Raw genomic sequence first — 22,558 nt, forward strand, 5'->3', positions numbered from 1 at the left:
CTGTTTTCCAAAGCAGCTGAAATATTTTACACTCCCATTATCAAAAGTATAAGGATTCTAATTTCTCTACATGCTCACCAACACTTCTTATTGTCTGTCTTTTTTATTATTACCACTTCAATGGGTGTGAAGTAGTATTTCATGGTTGTGATTAGAATATTCTGAATGCCTAATAATGTTGAATATTTCATATGCTCATTGTCCATTTGTATACCTCCCTTGGGGAAATAGCCAGTCAGACTTTTGCATATATGAAAATTGGTTACTTGTCTTTTTTTATTCAGTTGTAAAGATTATTACATATTTTTAATTAACTAAACACTCTATCCAGTAGGAACTGGATAGAAAGAGTTCAGTCTTCCTTAGTGATTTGTAAAGGTAAAATGTATTGATATAAATATTTCAGGAGCTATACACTCACAGTGAGACCATGGAGATTTGTTACTGCCCTTGCTGCCAATTTATCCTCATCCTCACAGAAAACAGAGATGATATTCTCATGAAATAATACTGGTACTGTGTTTTAATCTAATATAGAACTTTACTCTCCTTTATCAAATATATGGTGTTGAATAAAAATTCATCTTATTATTAACAAGTAGTTTCTGTTTTTGTTCATGCTTGCCTGTATCCTTTTCTACGGGCTATATATTTTCAACTAAGAAGGACAGATGAGAGCCACATAAACAAACTGCACCATGCTTGGCTACTTGTTTTGAAATGTCATTGATATCTCAATTTTGCTGTTATTTCCTGGTGAGCATAATATAAAATGTTCTTACTTTCCTCATAATCCAACTTTAACCATCAATGGCAGGTATGTATCTATAGATCTACATCCTATAAATCTAGGTGCAATAATTTTGTTGAGTAGTATATACATATTTTATTTGTCTTCTCTGATTTAAAAAATACATGTCAGTTACAAATATATGGAAACTACTTACATTTTTACTATTTAAAAAAAAATCTTTGTTGTTGAAAGTATTACAGATGTCCCTCTTTTTCCCCCTTGACCCCTTCTAGCCCACACCTACCCCCCAACCCTAGGCCTTCACCACACTATTGTCTGTGTCCATGGGTATGCATATATGCATTTAAGTTCTTTGGTTAATATCTTCTAATCCACCTACCCTCCCTAACTTCCCTCTGAGATTCGACAGTCTGTTCCATGCTTTTATGTCTCTGTATCGATATAGAAACTATTTAAAATATCAAGAAATATTAAGAATGTAAATATAAATCACTATCTATCATCCAGTTAACCACTGTTAATATATTAATGAATATCTTTATATGGTTTATATGTTTTAACAAAAATATTAGAGATATATTCCAGTGTATAATATAGTTTAACAGTTAACAACTTAAACTTCAGGCCTGGCCAGTGTGGCTTAGTGGCTGAGCTTTGACCCATGAACCAAAGGTTGCTGGTTTAATTCTGGTCTGGGCACATGCCGAGGTTGCCAGTTAGATCCCCAGTAGGGGCATGCATGAGGCAGCCGACCGATGATGTTTCTCTCATCGATATTTGTATCTCTCTATCCCTCTCCCTTACTTTCTCTCTAAAAAAAAATCAATAAAAACATATTTAGAAAATAAACTTTAGAATCAGAGTTTTTGAATATACATCCCAGCTCTGGTACTTGGAAAATGTGATGATTGGGTTGATACTTGTATATCACTTATTTTCCCCACTTCAATTAGGTAAATTGAGAGTACCTATGTTATAAAGTTGCATTAAGTATTAAATAAGATAAAAACTATAAAGAGCATATAGTTGTGTCTCTCAAATACTATAGACCCAATACAAGTAAGATACTATGTTATTTTAGCTTGCTTGCCTCCAAGGAATTTATCATAGTCACTTTCCATGAAAATACTAAATCTAGATTGTTATTTTTAATGACTGCCTTTTATTTTCATTTCATAACTATTCCATAGCTTAATCAGCATCTTATTAATGTATGAGGTATTTAAAATGCAACTTTATAAACCAGGATATTTGTCTGTGCTTCATTAGAGTAAATCCAGATATCCATAGGAATATGATAGTTTGCAGTAGGAAAGAACAACTGTCAGAAGAAAGAAAATGTCCTCCTGCCTTGGATAACTGTAGTTCAACAGCATGTATACCTTTTGCTAAAACTTGACGCTAGTTACAATGCCAGATGGATACAGGCTTTCTCTTAGAGAACGATAGACTAATTGAATAAGTACAGTGTCTTAGGAGGCTGTTCTGTGGGACAAATTATTATGATCAAATGCACAAGCAGGATGGTGGTAGGGAGCTGGATTTCCCCCAGACCTACAAAGCAATCCACTAACACTCAAAGCCCAGAGCTGACATTACATTTGGCTTATGTTAACATATTATATTAATACATACATAGTGCACTATGAACAGTTAGGAAGAACTTGGCTTCTTTTGACTTCATTTGAATTCTCAACACTTTTTCAAACATCTGCTTTAGTCAGGATTGTTAAACTAGCCGCAATAGCTGGCACCATTTCTAGAGTTAATCTCATGGACTTACTCCTTAGTTTCCCTCCCTTCTTTCCTCTCTGAGCTTCTTTATCTCCGTACTTTCTTCTTTCTGTGACTTCTGAACATTTTGAGGCATAGAATTATAGAGGTTCAAGATACAGACTTTGTCTTAACATCTTACAGTTTAGGTCATTCATTTTCAGTGAGTTGATTCTTTACTAAAATGTCAATTGACAGAATACAAAAGGTCTACTTATTACATTTTTATCATATTTAGAATGTATAGAAACCAAGAAATATAGCTTTGTGCCACTATGCAGCTTCTACAATGTGATCCTGATATGCAGAATCTTCAGAAATCACATGTTAACATGTTACTCCCAAAATTATTTTTCCATTCCAACTTCTTATTGTCCCAAGTTCTTCACTATCATAATCTGCAAACTTGGTTAGAAACTTCTGTCTCATTAGATTTTGAGTTTTCCCTTCCTTATATTCCTATACCAAGAAAAAAAAAAAGTTTTTTTCCATGGTTATTTCTTCCTTCATTGTAGCAAAGCATTCAAATCCTTTTAACCTGCTCCTGCCTATCATATTTGCATCACAGGTTGCGCCTATGCTCACATATTAACCTAAAAATACAGCCAAAAATATCATAATCCCCCAGCTCCAGGCTAGACTAGCTTTTGCATTAGTACTCAGAATATTTTTGAAGCAATTTTAATTCTTATTTACTCTAGTGCCAGTACCTAGTTCATGCTATTACACTCAGTAAATGTTTGTTGAATTGATTTTCATCAAATGTTTTCTGTATTTTTAAAATGACCAAGATAATTCTAGACTCATTTTCTCCTACTTTAAAAAAATTCTATGTTAAAATGTGGGTATTGTAATTCTGATAACATATTGTTAATAGTTATTTACCCAACAATTGACCACATGTTTTGAAAATTATTTATATTATTTAATATATCCTCTAATTGATGACTGCAAAGCCACAGTACTATTTTGAACCAACATTTTTGTTTTTGTTTAACCGATTAGCTAATCTCATCAGGTCATATTTATTCAACAGGTAGAAGAGCAGGTCTGTAGACATACTTTTATTACTGGATTCTGCCTAAAATACCAGCAAATTATTCCAGATGTTAACATCACTCACTCCTCTTACACAATAGGAATAGATCTTATTTCATTACTTCTCATATTGATTCTTTTTTGACCTATTAGATGGTATGAATTCCCTGGATAGCCATATAATTTAGATTTTGAATCTTTTCAGGAAAATGCTAGATGTGCAAGTAAGAGGTGAGCAGTTGCTCCTCTAGAGAGCAATGGGCTATCAGCCATCAGGGATGGGGTTTCAGAAAAACCCAGATTATCAGGCTCCAGCAGCTGTGATTGTGAAGGTCAGTCTCCATGAAAGGGAGCTTTCCTGGCTAACAGTCCACAGAGGGCATCTTCATCAGTGAGATCCCGGGGCTTCTCCAGGTTTGCACACACAGAGTTAATCCCTTTATTTTAGTCAGACCTGATGGTGAAAATTCAATCTTTAACCCAGGCTTCCCTAGACATCAGGTTTCCTAGAAATCAGACCTATACATATTAAGCAGATCTGTGTACATCAATCTCCTTGAATTCTCCCTAGAATTCAGTTCCTCTTAAATAAATCTTCAGTCTCAATCCAGAGACAAGTATCAATCACACTGTCCTCCAATCTCATTATCCGACAATTATCTGGTTTCACTTTATAGTATAAAGGATCACCCTTTAAAGCAGTGGTTCTCAACCTTTCTAATGCCCCAACCCTTTAATACAGTTCTTCATGTTGTGGTGACCCCCAACCATAAAATTATTTTCGTTGCTACTTCATAACTATAATTTTGCTACTGTTATGAATCATAATGTAAATATCTGTGTTTTCCGATGGTCTTAGGTGACCCTGCTAAGACCATCAGGTTGAGAACCGCTGCTGTAGAGCCTAAGACCATCAGAAAACACAGATATTTACATTATGATTCATTAACAGTAGCAAAATTACAGTTATGAAGTAGCAACGAAAATAATTTTATGGTTGGGGGTCACCACAACATGAGTAACTGTATTAAAGGGTCGTGGCATTAGAAAGGTTGAGAACCACTGCTTTAAAGGATCAGCTTTCAGTGGGAATACCTCTTTACTTACTGTAGTAGTATAGTACCAGAAAATAGCAATTGACAACCTTGTACATTTTTCCATTTCATGCATTTGGTATTTTCCCTTAACAAGGCAGTAAACTCTTTGGGTGGACAGATTGCTCATATGTCTGTGTGTGCTGAATGCTGAACACAATGAAGGCAGACAAGTTCAGAGGTATTCAACTTACCTAGGATGGTCCAGGTGAATACCTACCTAATTGTGCAATGTTGTGTGTGAAGTTATCTTACAGCTCAACTAGGTGTCACTGTGCTCATCTCTGGAACTCCTGGAAGTTTAGTATCCACCTTTGGCCAAAGCAAGGCCAAGATGAACTAGTTTGTGCTTTGTAATGTGCTTTTTAAAGTTTAATACTCTCAACTTGGCAACCAGTATTAATTTGTCTTTATTGTTTAGGGGTTTGTAGATGGATGGTTTAGAGCCAGTTTAACCAGCTACATAGTCTGGCTGCAAGGTCAGTGGTCTATCAAAGACCCCATTAAAAACTCATCTAAGCTCACTGAAACCAAGGTTGCTCATAGATATCTTCATAGATATCTTGGTGATTCATAATCTGGAGAAAAACTCATGCTGTGCAACAACGAAAAAAGCACCCAGAGGAGCTGCACCAGAAACCACTCGACTGCTATTTTGTGCCTGCACTTTCTTCCTGACTCTACAGTAGCTCCTTGAGTAAAGCCATGTGTGAGTATGTCCTGAGCATCTGTGAGAACATTCAATGACCCAGACCTCTGTAACTGATACAGTTTCTCTTCTATATTTTACTCTCTGTTTATAATATATAATAATTTTGTTCAAATACTCCTGATATGTTTCTTTTTTAATTCCATAATTACCAATCTGGCCAACATTTCTTCTTCAGATGTTTGCTAAGAGCCAAAGTCTTGCTTAAGGGATAAATCAGGTACAGAATTGTGCCACAATCCAATTTTTATTTATTGAAAATACAGATGCTATTTATTGTTTTTCTTCTGCAGCTAATCTTAGTAACATTATCCTCCATCTGCTTCTTGATTTGCATTGATTTCCCCTCCTCCCTCCATCAGCAGTAAAACCATTACCACCACTAACAGCCTGAAGATATTTTTAATACAAGTAATAGCTAATATAATTATGATTTCTAGAATACTGACATTTTAAAAATGCACATCTTTATTATGAATGTTTATTAGTTTTAGAGATAATGTCAATTCTGTTCAGGATATTATGAGGTGATTAAAAATAGAAAAGTAATTAAGAGAATGGGCATTCATTCATTTAATAAATATGTTTTTAGAATTTGCTATGTTTCAGGCATTGTTCTAAGTGTAGTACTACAAAAACTATATTGTAAAACTAGAGGCCCAGTGCACAACATTCGTGCACTGGGAGGTGGAGGAGGGGCAGGGGGGAAGTCCCTGAGCCTGGCCTGTGCCCTCTTGCAGTCCAGGAGCCCTCTGGGGAGTGGGCCTAAGCTGTCAGTCAGACATACTTAGGCCTGTCACCACCGCTGCATGTGGCTGAGCGACACTCCCCCTGTGGGAGCACACTGACACCAGGGGGCAGCTCCTGCATTGAGCGTTTGCCCCCTGGTGGTCAGTGCATGTCATTGTGACCAGTCATTCCTCCGTTCAGTCGATTTGCATATTACCTTTTTATTATATAGGATAATAGTATAATTTAAAAAATCATCTGATCAATGAGTTGAATTAGTTTTATAATCCTATAACTTTAGATATGTAATTTTGAAAAATAATATACATATATGTTATCACAAATCAATGAAAAATACTGAATGTACTATTTCTTTAAAAAGTAAGTATAAAACTAGATAACCAGTATATGGTTGCAAACTCCTCACTTCTACCATTCTTAGTTTATTAATACTCCAGCGTGTCTTGCATTATGGGGCTAAAATACTATGCAGATTGGTGCTGCCACTATGGAAAATAGTAAGGAGTTTCCTCAAAAAATAAAAAATGAAACTTCCATTTGACCCAGCGATCCCACTTCTGAGAATATGTCCTAAACCCAAAACACTAATCAGAAAGTACATATGCAGCCCTATGTTCATAGCAATGTTACTTATAATAACTGAGATTTGGAAACAGCCCAAGTGCCCATCAACAGAGGAGTGGATAAAAGAGCTGTGGGACATTTACACTATGGAATACTATGCAGCTGTAAAAAAGAGGGATCTCTTACCCTTTGGGACAGCATGGATGGATGTGGAAAATATTATGCTGAGTGAAATAAGCCAAACTAAGACAAATATTACATGACCTCACTTATTTGTAGAATCTAATGAACAAGGTAATTGACCATCAAAATAAGAGCTGAAGCAGGGAGGCATGGAACAGACTGCCACACCTTGATGTGGTGTTGGGGGATGAGAAGAGACAAACCAAAGAACTTATATACTTATATGCATAGCCCATGGACAGGGGCAATAGGGTAGTGAAGACCTGGGGTGTGGGGAGGGGCTTGGAGGAGGGAAAATGGGAGACACCTGTAATATTTTCAACAATAAAAATATATTTGAAAATAAAATACTAAATTATTAATTACATGTTATTTAAGTACACTTGCAGAGAATTTTTTGGTCCTAGCTGTGATCAAATATTTTGGAAAACAACATTATTAATGACATATAAATCCTGTCCGTCAGAAACCTCTAATTTAGTGGCAGCTGGGTAGGGAAGAGATGGAAGGATGTAGACAAATAATTATAGGATGTGATATAATTTTAAATTTTAAATGATCCACATGGCACACCATTAAGGTGTCAGATTTTGGAAATGTCTTTTAGAAATTGTAGCTGGTTACAATAATATGTGATATAGCAATGTTGCTATTAGTATTAAGTGAAATACTTTGTCCTATACCTAACAAATAAGAAAAAATGAAGAAATGTTTTATTATCTTTCCTTTCTATTGACTCTAATTCATAGCTTGAGAGTCTTATTTCCATCAGTTTTCCATTTTCATCACTCAACATTTAACAATTTTAAAACAAAAATGGTAGAAACAGCAGCAAGAGCCACACTTCCCAACTTCCAATGCCAGCAGACTGACTGACACTACCCTCCTCACCTGTCCTACTATCAAGCTGACAGTTAGTTTAGAAAGAAACGTATCCACAGTCCTGAGGGAAACAGGTCTGAGTCGGTCAGCAAAATAAGATATTTTAACAAACATCAGGAAAAAGTGGATGAAGGAGATGTAATAACTATAAATCAGGGTAGTAAAAGTTGTAGATGAGAGTGAGTATAATAACTCACCTGGCCAGTGGCTCAGGTGGTTGGAGCATCATCCTATACACCAAAAGGTTGTGGGTTTGATTTCTGGTCAGGGCATATATCTAGGTTGTTGGTTGGATCCCCAGTTGGGGCCTGTATGGCAGGCAACCAATTGATGTTTCTCACATTGATATTTTATTTTCTCTCTCTCTCCCCCCTTCCTCTTTCTCTCAAATCAATAAACATATCCTTACCTGCGGATTAAAAAAAAGACATTATACCTGGAATCCCTAAGTATAGTGGAAAAGAGGAGTGAAATACACTGTTAGTGGGAATGTAAACTGGTAGAGCCACTATGGAAAATATTATGGAGGGGCCTCAAAAAATTAAGACTAGAGCTACCATATGATTCAACAATTCTTCCTCTGGATATCTACCTGAAAAATGTGAAAACATTTACTTGTTTATATATATATATATATATATATATATATATATATATATATATATATATATCCCTATGTTCATTGCAGCATTATTCATAATAGCCAAGACATAGGAAAAACCAAAATGTCCATCAACAGATGATTGGATAAAGAAGATGTGGTACATACACTCAATAGAATACTACTCAACCATAAGAAAAGATGAAGTACTGCCATTTGTAACAACATGGATGGATCTAGAGACTATTATTCTAAGTGAAATAAGTCAGACAAAACCAAACCAAACCACTAACAAGAGCCATATGATTTCACTCATATGTAGAATATACAACAGAAAGCAACAAATCAACAAACAAAAAAAACCAACAACAACAAAACCCTCATAAATACAGACAACCAGAGAGAAAGGGGGTGGGGGAGGCACTAAAAAATAAAGGGTGTCACATATATGGAGACGGAAGGAGACTTGACTTTGGGTGGTGAACACACAATACAATACACAGATGATGTATTATAAAATTAGACAATTGAAACCTATATAATTTTATTAACCAATGTCAACTCAATAAATTCAATAAAAAGTAAATAAATAAAAATAAAAATAAAATATTATCATCTGAAAAAAAAGTAATGCCTGGCAGCAAGCCACTCTCCAACTTCCCGGTCAAAAAACTGAAAGGATTAAAACAAAACAAAAACACACATACACAAAAAGAGTGAATTCTCTTAGAAGGGTCAGAAAAGTTTTTTGGTTATTTGACCTCCACACAAAAGATCTTCATATTCTGAGATTTAGTGTTCCCTTGACTCAGTGCAGCAGCCAGCAATCTATATGTTTACCCTCAAGCTAGGGTCATTAGTCAATAAGCTTGGATCATGTACAATGCTCCCAAACGAAATTTTTTTTTTCATTTTACAATTTGAACTTACAACTAAGTTTCCAAGGTCATCCAAGGAAAATTAGAGACCAAGTTAAAATAAGGAAGCAGAAAAAAAGGAACAAAAGAGGCCACACATCACAAGAATACCACAGCTAGAAAACTCAGGTTAAAAAAGATATTAAATCAATATGATACTATGACAAATGAATAATTAGAAAAAAGGGAGAGCACATGCAATATGTTAAAGTAAATTAAAATAGGATTATGTTACAAAGTTACCCAAATTTTAAAACAAAACGAAGCAAAAGATAGTATGATTAAAACTGTAAGAGTCACAAAATATCAATATATATTTTTTAGCTCTTAAGAAGATAGTTTCAGCAAGGAAAGAAATAAATTAAATCATTTTTTAAACTGATTTTAGGACCTGCAACCTTGGCACATCAGGATGATGCTCTAACCAATTGAGCTACCTGGACAAAGCCAATCATTGAAACTTAATATAAGAGAATTCTTATTGCTTAAGGTCACATTTCTATTTAAAAGTACATGCGGAATTCCCAACACAATGCATGTAAAAATATATATTTCTAGACCTGATTATTAGAAAATGGCTAGCTTTTCCCTTTCTGTGATTAAACTGTGTAAGGGCAGAAATTTTGTCTGCTTTGCTCACTGCCCTCTCTAGAGTACACAAAATGGAACATAGTCAGCACTCAGAAACTATTTATTAGATACAAGAATAAACTAGAGTATTAAAGCTTCTAGAGAGGGTTAAAAAAAAAGACATGCCACATAAGTATTCACTTCTAATCATCAACACTGGTGCTAGCAAGAAGAGGAACAGTGCCTTAATGTCAACCTACACATTAAGTACAAATATTTTCACACATGAAAGAACTCACCACAATTTCCTCCCTAAAAGTTTTCTCAAGAAACATTTGAAAATTGCTGCAATAAAGTGAGAAAAGTAAGAAAAAGTAAAATCTATGGCCCAACAAACACGATAGATAAAAATGGAAGGAAGGAAGGAAGGAAGGAAGGAAGGAAGGAAGGAAGGAAGGAAGGAAGGAAAGAAGGAAGGAAGGAGGGAGGGAGGGAGGGAGGGAGGGAGGGAGGGAGGGAAGGAAGGAAGGAAGGAAGGAAGGAAGGAAGGAAGGAAGGAAGGAAGGAAGGAAGTTTGCACCATTTATATATTGCCAGTTTAATTGGTAAATCCAGAACATTCCTTTGGAGGGAAATTTAACAAATTATAAACAGAGAAGTATAAATAGTTCTATTTAGATAAGAAACTCTAGAAAAAGAAGGGTAATGAGAGTTCAATAAATTAATACATAAAATTATATTCCAACTGGAGGCTTGGTGCATGAAATTTGTGCACTGGAGTGGGTGGTCCTTCAGCCCAGCCTGTGCCCTCTCACAGTCTGGAAGCCTGCAATCCATCACCCCTAAGAGGGAGGCCCCGCCCACCCAGCCAGGGCTCTACGATGGATTGCCCTGCAGAGGGAGGCCCAGGTTACCCGCTACTGGCCAGGTAGCCTGGGCCTCCCTCTTTGGGGCAATTGATTGTGGGGCTCTGTGATCGATTGCCCCACAGAGGAAGGCCCCACCCACCCACCCCAGCACTGCCACGGGTAGCCTGGGCCTCTCTCTTTGGGGCGATCATGGAGCCCCCCAATTGATCACCTTGCCAGCTGGTGGCCTGGGCCTCCCTCTGCAGGGCAAACATATGATCCATCACACCCCATAGAGGGAGGCCCCACCCCCTTGCTGCAGCCCTGTCAGTAGCCTGGGCCTCCCTCTTTGGGGCAATTGTGGATCCTCCCAATTGATTGATCACTCCGCTGGCTGGTGACCTTTCTCCGCGTTTATGGGGCAATAGCCGGGCCCCAACCAACCGTATTGCACCCACCTTGGCTGGCCTGGCACCAGTGGGTGTCATAGCATGGTTGTCCAGAAGGTCGTCCAGACAGTCGTTCTGCTGTTCGGTCGTTCGTTTGATTTGCATATTATACTTTTATTATAGATGATTAAAAACTAAATATAAAAATTTGTAAGTCATCACACAATGGATAGTTATAATATTTATTAACAAATGGCACTGGGAACTTTTTAACATGGGAAAATAATTCAGTAGGGTATCCTATTTCAAAATTAACTCCCAAATGGCCAAATAGATAAAGACTATTAAAAACCATAGAAATTTGAGAGGAAATGCAGTTGACTATCAATCTCATGGTGATCAAGAAGTTTCTATGCACAAGATATTAAAAACCACCAGAAAGAATATTGGTAACCAAGTATTGTTAATCAAGATAAGGAACTCTTCTTAATCAACTTAAGAAAAGTCCATTTTTAAAATAAGTAAAGGGTACAAACAAAAAATAGTAACAAGTATTATAATTATGCTCAAATTCTATGATTGATGGCATCAAAAATACTAAGAAATTATTATCTTCTATGTCTCATTGAAATTGAAATATATTTAGAAGTATCTGTCTGTTTAGGGACAGACTTAAAGCAAGAAAGGGGACAGTCAGACACACATTTCAATGTTTATGAGGTTGCTCACTAGGGTAATCTGAGTAGAGAAGATAATGTGAAATTCTAGAATATACTATGATAAAATCAATATACAGGATGGAGAAAAGTAGGTTTACAGTTGTTCGTATAAAAAATAATACAATAACGCCCAGCTGGTATGTCTCAGTGATTGAACCTCAACCTATGAACCAGGAGGTCATGGTTAAATTCCTGGTCAGGGCACATGCCTGGGTTGTGGCTTGATCCCTGATGCAGGAAGCAGCTGATCAATGATTCTCTTTCATCATTGATGTTTCTATCTCTCTCTCCCTTTCCCTTCCTCTCTGAATTCAATTAAAATATTTTTAAAATAATACAGTAATTAAAAAACAATAATACAAGAATAAACTTTGTTTTGCATATTCACAACTGAAAACCTACTTTTTCCCTACCCTGAACTTTGATATAGTAGCACCTAAAAATCAATAATTTCTAATGAAATAATTAAATATAAAAATAAAATTTCTGTGATATATTAAAATATTCATAAAACAATAACAAACACAGCAAAGTTTAAATTTCTTAAAGTATGTATTAATAACAAAATATGACTCAACCTTTTGAAAATCATATTTTTAAATAATATTAAATATCATAGACATAATGCTCAAGATCTATGAACTAAAACTTAAAATCTGAAACTATATAAAGTAAAATTTCAATTTATTTATTTATCTACCATACATATTCACATTCACTGAACAATAATCACACATGGCTATTATAATCACAGAAAATTGAATCTTTGAAAAATTGTGACATCTGTCTTCTAGTGAAATATATGATAGGCAGGGGTTATGAACACATCAGTATTATTATACAAAGCATACACACAGGAAGTTGAAATGGTCAGGGGTGCGGCCATGAATGAAGCACAGAGTGATACGAAGCTATAGATCCTGGAATGCAGAACTTGAAATTCCTTGAACATCTGTGAAGCTACTATGTTCATTTTTGCAGGGTCATGACATGAATAACTTGTCATGTTAGAAATAAAACTCTGACAAAGAGTTACAAGAGTAGACAGAAAACCAGAATACTATTCAGGAGGGGGTCGCATTTATAAAAATAAGTGATATGGCAGAGCCACAGCAGTGGAAGTGAGAATAGAAAGGGTGAGCAAAATCAGTAACATTGGTGACAGATAAATTATAGAAGAGGGTGACAAGAGGACTCCATAAAACTCTCCTGCTTTGGGGTATGGTAAAGGAATGTAAAGGCAGTAGATTTTGAAAGATGAATTCAATTCCAGAGAGACTTAATTTTGGAACATTCAAGTGGATATGCTAGAAATAAAAAACAAAAATCCTGAATACCAGGATAGAGGTTTAACAACAACAACAAAGTATCTGGCTAGAAAGTTATTAATTACCAATTTTCTTTTGTATTTGGTCCACATTTTTCATTGGCAGGATCATCCTTAGGTGATCATCTATTTCTAAATGCATCCTTAGGAGTAGGGTAAAAGTATATTATGGTTATGTCTAGGTGAGTCCTACTTGATGCCCATTGCCTCAGCATACTGTTGGGATTACCATTTGTCTGGATAAAAGTGTCCAATAAGTGGAAAATAAGTTGTCAGGTCACCCTACCAGCAGCCAGTGGTCCTGTGTTATGGCAATAAAATCGATAGGTCTCTTGAGTAAATATTCAAGCATTAAACATAACAAAAAATACATTATTATGTGGGAAAATAAAAAGGTTTTCCTAGTAAATTATATTCCAAAATATATAATACTATAAAATTTTCTCGGAAGGTAGTTATTTCAAGAATCGAATATGCATTCAGTATTATGCATGGAATTTTAATATGCCCTAGTGCACAGAGAGCATTTTGACTCATCAAACCTGTGTGTTTGCTGTTCTTATGACTTTGGAGAACATTTACATTTATCATATTGGCTGCAAAAGTATAATAATTGGTTTTTCTACAATATTGGATAACCAAAGGTAAAAAAATTGTATTCCTTTTTATGACATCTTAAATTCTAAGACTCATCTGTAATCGCTTCTTAGTTCATAAGTATTATTCAGAAGGCTTATCTAGCATTAATTTACAAACTAACCTCACCTTTGAATAAAGGATGGCCCACAGATAATATCTCATATCTTGCAGCAATATGACCTGGGAATTGAGATGAAATAAACCTCTTAATGGAAACACAGTATTGCCAAAGGCAGTTTTATCAGTAATAAACCCAAGACAGGTATTCAATGACACTGCTAACAGGAAACATTTTTAAAATGAGGTGATTGTGGCAAAAACTACCAATCTAAGTATTAGTTAATCTTGACACTTTACTTCCAATATAAGAGCTTAGTAAGTATTTGGGACAAAATGAAATTAAGTGTCAATTTAATATGACAATACAGCATATGAAAATAGTTAAATCATATCACCAATTATGTGTATTGATCTAATTTTATAGTAAACATGACTGGTCCTTAGTAGCAAGTACATCAGTTAGGCACCTGAGAGTGGTAGATAACCACATCTGAATTTTCCCCCTGATTTTGACCGATCGTTTCTATAGAAAATGGTACGTGACAGATGTTATCATTGCACATCCAAAATATTGAGATATTTTTAAGTAGTGGTTTACTAATCATCTCAACTATAATTTCAATACAGTTAGAAAGAATGGTTCCCAAAGGACATTTTTAAAAATAGCTAATCAAATGATCAATTTAAGGTATAAACATTATACAGATAATGAATTGGTTCATAATGCTAAAATTTTCAATTCACTTAGAAGCCAAAAACACACAAATCAATTTGTACCTCAAAAAATGTAGATCAACAGTTTGCCAGATTTTGTGGACCAATAGGTAAATACAAAACAATACCTGGGATTTAAACACATCTTTCTCTCTTATTAATAGAATATAAAAAATAAAAAATATAGATTTAATTACATAATGAACAAGTAAACCCAATGACTATATAGACTACATAACACCCAATAAACATAAGATACACAGTCATATCATGAACTCAGAGATCATTTAAAAATCTGACTAGAGAGCAATCCATAAATCAAAGGCTTAGCACACTTCAATCTGGAATCATAAAGATTATGGTTGCTGACCAAAATGAATTAAGCTTTAAGTTAGATAAAACTGTTATAAAATAAGAAACAATTCCTAAATAGTGAATTGATAAAAGAAAATATAATGTAAATAAAAAATTCTTTGATCTGGATGTTTATAATAATACTAGAGGCCCAGTGCATGAAATTCATGCACTCGTGGCGGGGGGGCGGGGGGGTGGTGGTGGTGTGGAGGGAGTCCCTCGGCCCGGCCTGTGCCCTCTAGCAGTCTGGGAGCCCTCGGGGGATGTCCAACTGATGGCTTGACTTAGGCCCACTCCCCGTGTGAGCCCAGCTTGTGGCTGAGTGGCTCTCCCCCAGTGTGAGCACACTGACCAACGGGGGGCAGCTCCTGCATTGAGCATCTGCCCCCTGGTGCTCAATGTGTGTCATAGCGACCGATTGTTCGGCCATTTGGTTGATTTGCATATTAGCTTTTTATTATATAGGATGTATTATGACTAAATCAGTTCTTTTAAAATAATCTTATATTTATATGCTATTTAAAAACCAAGGTTGAAAGTTAATTAGCAAAAAATCCATCTCATGTAGTTAGGAGAAAATACATCAAAATAAATCATACAAAGTAGCAAGAAGGGAATATTTGTGATAAAAGCTTAAATTAATTGAGTAGAAAATAAACATAACCAATGAAAAGATCAACAAGACCAATAGTTACAACTTCAAAAGACAAAAGACACAAGCAGTTCACAGATCCATAGTAAAATTAAGAAAGAAAAAAAGATAAAGTTACAAATAATCAAGACCAGGAGTCAAAAAGAAAAGATGTAATCAAAGGACTTGTATGCATGCATGTGAGTATAACCAATGGACACAGAATGGAGGGGAAGGGGAGAGAAGGCATGTGCTGGTGGGTTAGGGCATCTGGGGAGAGGTCAATGGGGGGAAAAGTAAACTCCTGTAATACTTTAAACAATAAAAAATTAAAAAAAAAAAAGATGTGGATATTAAAGTGAATAAAATAATTTTTTTTCAAAAGTATATTATGTATAAGTAACCAACAATATAGTTTTAACTTCAGCTTAAAGATATATGTTCCTAGAAAATACACAGACTTATGTAAATGAAAATTGAAAACATGAATAGTCCTATAACTACTAAAGAAGTAAAATCTTTAATTTCAAATCTTCCCACAATAAGATTCCAGATTTTTATACCTTCACTCTTAAGTTCTACAAAGCTTTCAAAGAAGAAATAATTTCAATCTTATATCAACACTTCTAGAAAATAGAAAAAGAGGGAATATTTCCCAAAGCATTTTCTGAAGCAGCATAGCCTTTGAAAATATGAGAAAGGATGATTAGAAGATCTTACTCATGAACACAGAAGAGAAAAACTTAATAAGAATATAGCAGACCAGATTCAATAAAACATAAAAAAGGATAACATATCATGAATAGAGGTTTATTCCAGGAATGTAAAGCTACTTAAACATCATAAGTAGCAGAAAAGGAATGATGAATGATATAAGATACTTATTAAGGTTAAAAAAATAACAGAATCTACAGATATCTACAGATATGTCTATAATAATAAAAGCATAATATGTTAATTAGACCAGATGTCCTTATGGATGACCTTCCAGACGAAGCTGGGGCTGCAGGGGAAGCCTGGGTTCTGGGTGCCAGAGGGAAGCCAGTGCCAGCAGCCGGGGGAAGGACGGCCTACTCTTGTATGCATTTCGTGCATGGGGCCTCTAGTTATTAAAATAGGAAAGTTCATTGAATTTGCTGGGTACAAAATCAGAATGTAAAACTATTGTGTGTTCTCTTTTTGACAATGACTACTTTGATATGGACTGGTCCTCTTGAAAAACTGTGTGTGTGAATATTTTAAAGTGACCAAGGTAGTGAAAGTCTGTGGCATATCCTGAAGAAAAGGCAAAACCCTCCCTCAAAAATAAGTGAGTCAGAAATTTAGGCCAATAAAATCCGAAAGGCAATTTTTGGAATCAAAAGCAACTGAGAGGCTAAGTTACAGAGTACAGCTTTTGTGAGTCTTAGGTTTAATAGACAAGATAAAAACACACACAAAAAAAAATGGATTTGGGGCCTTTCCATAGAAATGGCTTTTGTAAACATCCCAGAATTTTAATTGAAATCAAGAATGGCTAAGCCCATGAACAGACAATAGAGTAGTGAAGATCTGGGAGGGGTGGGTACAGGGTGGAGGGGATCAATGGGAATAAAACAAAACAACAAATAAAGGGGACATCTGTAATACTTTCAACAATAAAGATACATTTTAAAAAAGAATAGCTAAGATCTTACAACAAGTTTGAATTACAAACAGCTCAGTCCTCAGAAGGACTAAAGTGGAACCCTAATTGCATTCAAGTGAATAGCCTTCATCTTACTTGCCTTTTCTTAACAAAAGTAAATCCTGCACGTGATCTCCTTTACTTAGATATTTTCCACATACTCAAATTATTTTCACAATTTTTCATACCCAATATTTGGGACAAAATATTTTGAAAATTAAGTAACTAAAAATAAGGGCAATATTTGACTTCATAAAAATTATAAAAGGCACAATCCCAACAAATGCAAAGGGCATAACATATTTGACTTGCCAGTTAGGAGACACAGATCTAAGATAAATTTAATTAATATGAACTAGAAATTGTGACAAAATTAAGGATTTTGAAAAAAAACTAGAATGTATTAAAAGTTTGAAACATAAATTCCAAAACTGAAATTCAAAACTCAATAGTTGGGTTTATTGAATTTAAAGAAAAATTAGGAATTTGTAGAACTAGATTGGAAGAAAATATCTAGGTTAAACATTAGGAAGAATAAGGATGAGGAATCCAGAAAAGAAAATTAAGAGCGATATGGGACATGGTGAATAGATATACCTTCCAAATAAATGGAGTCCTAGAAAAACTGACTCCAGACAACAAGGAAGAAGCACCATTTAAAGATATAATAAACAATATTCCTTAGAGCTGGTAGAGGGTATCAAGAGATTCAAGAAAACCTATGACCCCTAGCATGATAAATATTAAAGTATAACCCACTGTTTTAGTTTATTCAGGCTGCCACAGCAAAATTCTAAGGACTGTGTGGCTTAAAAAAACAGAAAATATTTTCCAGTTATTGTAAACTAGAGGCCTGGTGCACAAAATTCATGCACGGGAGGGGGGGTCCCTCAGGCCAGCCTGCACCCTCTCCAATCCAGGACCCCTTGAGGGATGTCTGACTGCCAGTTTAGGCCCTGCAGGATAGGCCTAAACTGGCAGTCGAACATCCCTCTCAATCTGGGACCTCTGGCTCCTAACTGCTCGCCTGCTTGTCTGCCTGATCTCCCCTAACCACCTCTGCCTGCCATCCTGATTGCCCCTAACTGCTCTCCCCTGCCGAACTGATTGCCCCTCACTGCCTCTGCCTTGGTCCCTGCCACCATGGCTTTGTCCTGAAGACATCCGGTCCATCCAGTCTAATTAGCATATTACCCTTTTTTTAGTATAGATAACTAACATATATCACTGTATAAGCTTAAGGATGGTCTGATTTATATATGTTGTGAAAGGATTAGAAAAAGAGGTTCAGCTAACATCCATCATCTTATATAGATATAACAAAAAGAAAAATGAAAAAAAAAACAAGATAAAAAAATTCCTCTAGTGATGAGAACTCTTAAGATTTATTCTCCTAACAACTGTCTTATATATCATAGAGCAGTGTCAACTTCAGTCATGTTGTACATTACATCCCTAGTGCTCATCTTATAATTGGAAGTTTGTATCTTTTGACCACCTTCTTCCAATCCCTCTTCCCCTAACTCTGTCTCTGGTAAACACAAGTCTGACCTCTTTTATTATCAGAAATTGATTTTCTCACAGTTCTGAATAATGGAGGTCTGCGATGAGGTGCCTGCATGATCAGATTCTGTTGGGAGCTCTCTTCCTTGTTTTCAGAGTAATCAGTCTTTCTGGTACCTCTTCATTTAAGGTCACTTTTCCCATCAAGAGGGCCCAATGCTCATGACCTCATCTAATCCTAATTACCTCCCAAAGGCTCATCTCCAAATATTATCACACTGGGGGTTATGGCTTCAACAATGAATTTGGGGGGGGGGGACACAAATATTCAGTCCATAACAGTTGCATCATAAAACTGATATTTGACAAAGGAGGCATGAACATACAATGGAGTCAAGACAGTCTCTTCAATAAATGGTATTGGGAAAATTAGACAGATACATGCAAAAAAATGAAACTAGACCACCAACTTATACCATACACAAAAATAAACTCAAAATGGATAAAGGACTTAAATAGATGGGAAACCATCAAAATACTAGAGGAATCCACAAAATCTCACACATATGCCAAAGTAATTTCTTCACAGAAACTGCTCCTAGGGCAATGGAAACTAAAGAGAAAATAAACAAATGAGACTACATCAAAATAAAAAGCTTTTTGCACAGCAAAAGAAACTATCAACAAAACAACAAGAAAGCCCACTGTATGGGAGAACATATCTGCAAATGTTATCACTGATAAAGGTTTAATCTCCAACATTTACAGGGAACTCATACAACTTAATAAAAGGAAGATAAATGATCCAATAAAAAAAAAATGGGCAATGGACCTAAATAGAAACTTTTCGAAAGAAGACAGAAGGAAGACCAAGAGACATATGAAAACATGCTCAGAGTCACTAATTATACGAGAGATGCAAATCAAAACGACAATGCAGTACCATCTCACACCTGTCAGAATGGCTATCATCAACAAATCAACAAACGACAAGTGCTGGCAAGGATGCAGAGAAAAAGGAACCCTCGTGCACTGCTGGTAGGAATGCAGGCTGGTGCAGCCACTGTAGAGAACAGTATGGAGTTGCCTTAAAAACCTGAAAATGGAACTCCCATTTGACCCAGTGATCCCATTCTAGGAATATATCCCAAGAAACTAGAAACACCCATCAGAAAGGATATATGCACCCCTATGTTCATAGCAGCACAATTCGCCATAGCTAAGATTTGGAAACAGCCTAAATGCCCATCAGCAGATGTGTGAATTAGAAAACTATGGTACATCTACACAATGGGATATTATGCTGCTATAAAAAAGAAGGATTTCTTACCATTTGCAGCAGCATGGATGGATCTGGAGAGCATTATGTTAAGTGAAATAAGCCAGGCAATGAAAGAAAAATACCACATGATCTCACTCATTTATGGAAAATAAAGAACATTATAACCTGATGAACAAAAAGATAGATACAGAGGCAGTAAAGCATCAAACAGACTGTCAAATTACAGCGGGAAGGCTGGGGAGTGTTGGGGAGAGGGGGAAAGAGATCAACCAAAAGACTTGTATGCATGCATATAAGCACAGCCAATGGACACAAGGCAATGGGGGGCGGGGATAAGGGCATGCGGTAGGGGGTAGGGGAGGCTGGGGGAAGGTCAATGGGGTAAAAAAGGAGATATATGTACTACTATATGTAATACTTTAAAGAATAAAAAATGCAAATAAAAAAAGTGATATAAAACAAACTGACAAATATTTAAACAGCAGTCAGAAAAAAAAAAAAAAAACATATTGTATTCCTTCAAAGAAATAAAAGAAGTACTGGAAACTGGCAAATGATGAAATTAATTGAAATATCCAGAAACATAATACTATGCCCAGTAAACTTTATTTTATTTTTTTAAATATATTTTATTAATTTTCTACAGAGAGAAAGGGAAAGGGATAGAGAGTTAGAAACATCAATGAGAGAGAAACATCGATCAGCTGCCTTCTGCACACCTCCTACCTGGGATGTGCCCACAGCCAAGGTATATGCCCTTGACCAGAATCGAACCTGGGACCCTGGAGTCCGTAGGCCGACGCTCTAGCCACAGAGCCAAACCGGTTAGTATTTTAAAAATTAAAGAAAAAAATAGATTTCTACTTCCATCTATGAAGAAGTAAACAGGACTGAAAAAAATGTCTAAAAATAGGATACATTTTTTATATTGGTTAACAGGTAGCACAGAAAGATAATTCTTGAAAGAAAAATAGCAAATTGAAGTTATTCCTAAAATTGCCTCCACTTTCTGCCTGGGGGCAGTTTCCAGGGTATACCGCAGTTAGGGGTGACCCTAACAGAAGCTAGCAGTCTTCCTGTGTGTGTCAAGAGTGATCAGAGTTCAGGAGCTCAAGAGGCTAGAACAGCTGTGGGCAAACTACGGCCCGCGGGTCGGATCCGGCCCGTTCGGCTGTTCTATTCGGCCCTAGGAGCCGAAAGAGCAGAGGGTTCTCTTGCTCTCCCCTCCACTCCTTCACCAGCAGCAGTGTTAACTTGGCAACATCGGGAAACACGGCCACAGCTCCTTCTTCTGAGTGGGCGGATTTATATCCGCCCATTCAGTAGAAGGAACAACCTCTCAATCTTCCAGAGGCTCCTTGTAATGCCCACGGACGCGTCCCCTGACATCACCCTGGGAATGCATAGACACGTTATCGTAGTGATGTAGGGAGACACGCCCCTGGAGAGCACAGTATCAGAGCAATAGCTAAAAAGGAGACCAACAACATTGTTCCCACTGAAGTTGATGTTTTAAAGACCAAAAACCTTTCAACCCAGTCTACATTGCCATCTACATCTACGTCCCGGGCATAATTTGGAAGTTGCACTAAAGAAAATGTTTAATTTACTGTTTACACATTTTGTTCTTTTCTATTTGTTTTAGTTTTAAATTATTTTATTATATTTAAGTTTAATTTGAAAGGCTTTTGTACCTTTCCTTTGTTAGGCAATTTTATTTTGCCTTTGCCATCCTCAATATAAGGTATATTATTGTGCTATGATTCCTCCATTTTTTGAAGTTTCAAATTATAATAGTGTTTACATTCTTCTTGTTAAAATGTTTGAAATGAATAAAACTATTGAAACAAAAAAAAAACGTACCTTTTTATGTAATGATGTTTACTTTGAATTTATATTAGTTCACACAAACACTCCATCCATGCTTTTGTTCTGGCCCTCCGGTCCAGTTTAAGAACCCATTGTGGCCCTCGAGTCAAAAAGTTTGCCCACCCCTGGTCTAGAACATGTATGCAGCTAGCAGAAGAGAGGGTGATGCATAAGGAGAGTTTCAGAGATCTGCATAAGAATCCCCTTAAATCTTGCAACCAATAATAAAAAATTCATTGTGTCAGGCTTCCAGTTAAAAATGACCAGGAATGCAAAGAAGTAAAAAAATATGCCCCCACCCCCCCAAAACCAGGAAACCTCAATCAGTAAAAAGGATGCAGAAAAAAAGAGGTGATCAAAATAGCAAATAACACATATTAAAAAAGCTATAATAAAGATGTTTAATAAGCTCAAAAGGTAGAGGATAACATGACCACAATGAGAAGAAAAATGGAAGACACACAAAAGAGACCATATATGAAAAATACAATATCAAAAATTAAAAACACAGAGAAACCAAGATGGCGGCATAGATAAACACCTGAACTTGCTGCCTCCCACAACCACTTCAAAACTACAACTAAAAGACAAAATGGACATCATCCAGAACCACAGGAAGGCTGGCTGAGTGGAAATTCTAGAGCTAGAAGGAAAGAGAAAAGCACACTGAGAATCAGAGGAGGTGTGGAATCAAGTGTGGAGGTACGGAGGCATGTGCAAGG

General features: G+C 36.1%; 1 protein-coding gene across 9 annotated transcripts in view; it reads right to left on the bottom strand.

Annotated features, from left to right (window-relative positions):
* The window catches only part of LRFN5 (leucine rich repeat and fibronectin type III domain containing 5), a gene marked incomplete at its 3' end in the record, with an annotated part of 299,325 nt that overhangs the window by 110,865 nt on the left and 165,902 nt on the right, over positions 1 to 22,558 (bottom strand). The window lies entirely within an intron of this gene.

Source organism: Plecotus auritus (assembly GCF_963455305.1).
Source record: "Plecotus auritus genome assembly, chromosome: 1".
Taxonomy (NCBI): domain Eukaryota; kingdom Metazoa; phylum Chordata; class Mammalia; order Chiroptera; family Vespertilionidae; genus Plecotus; species Plecotus auritus.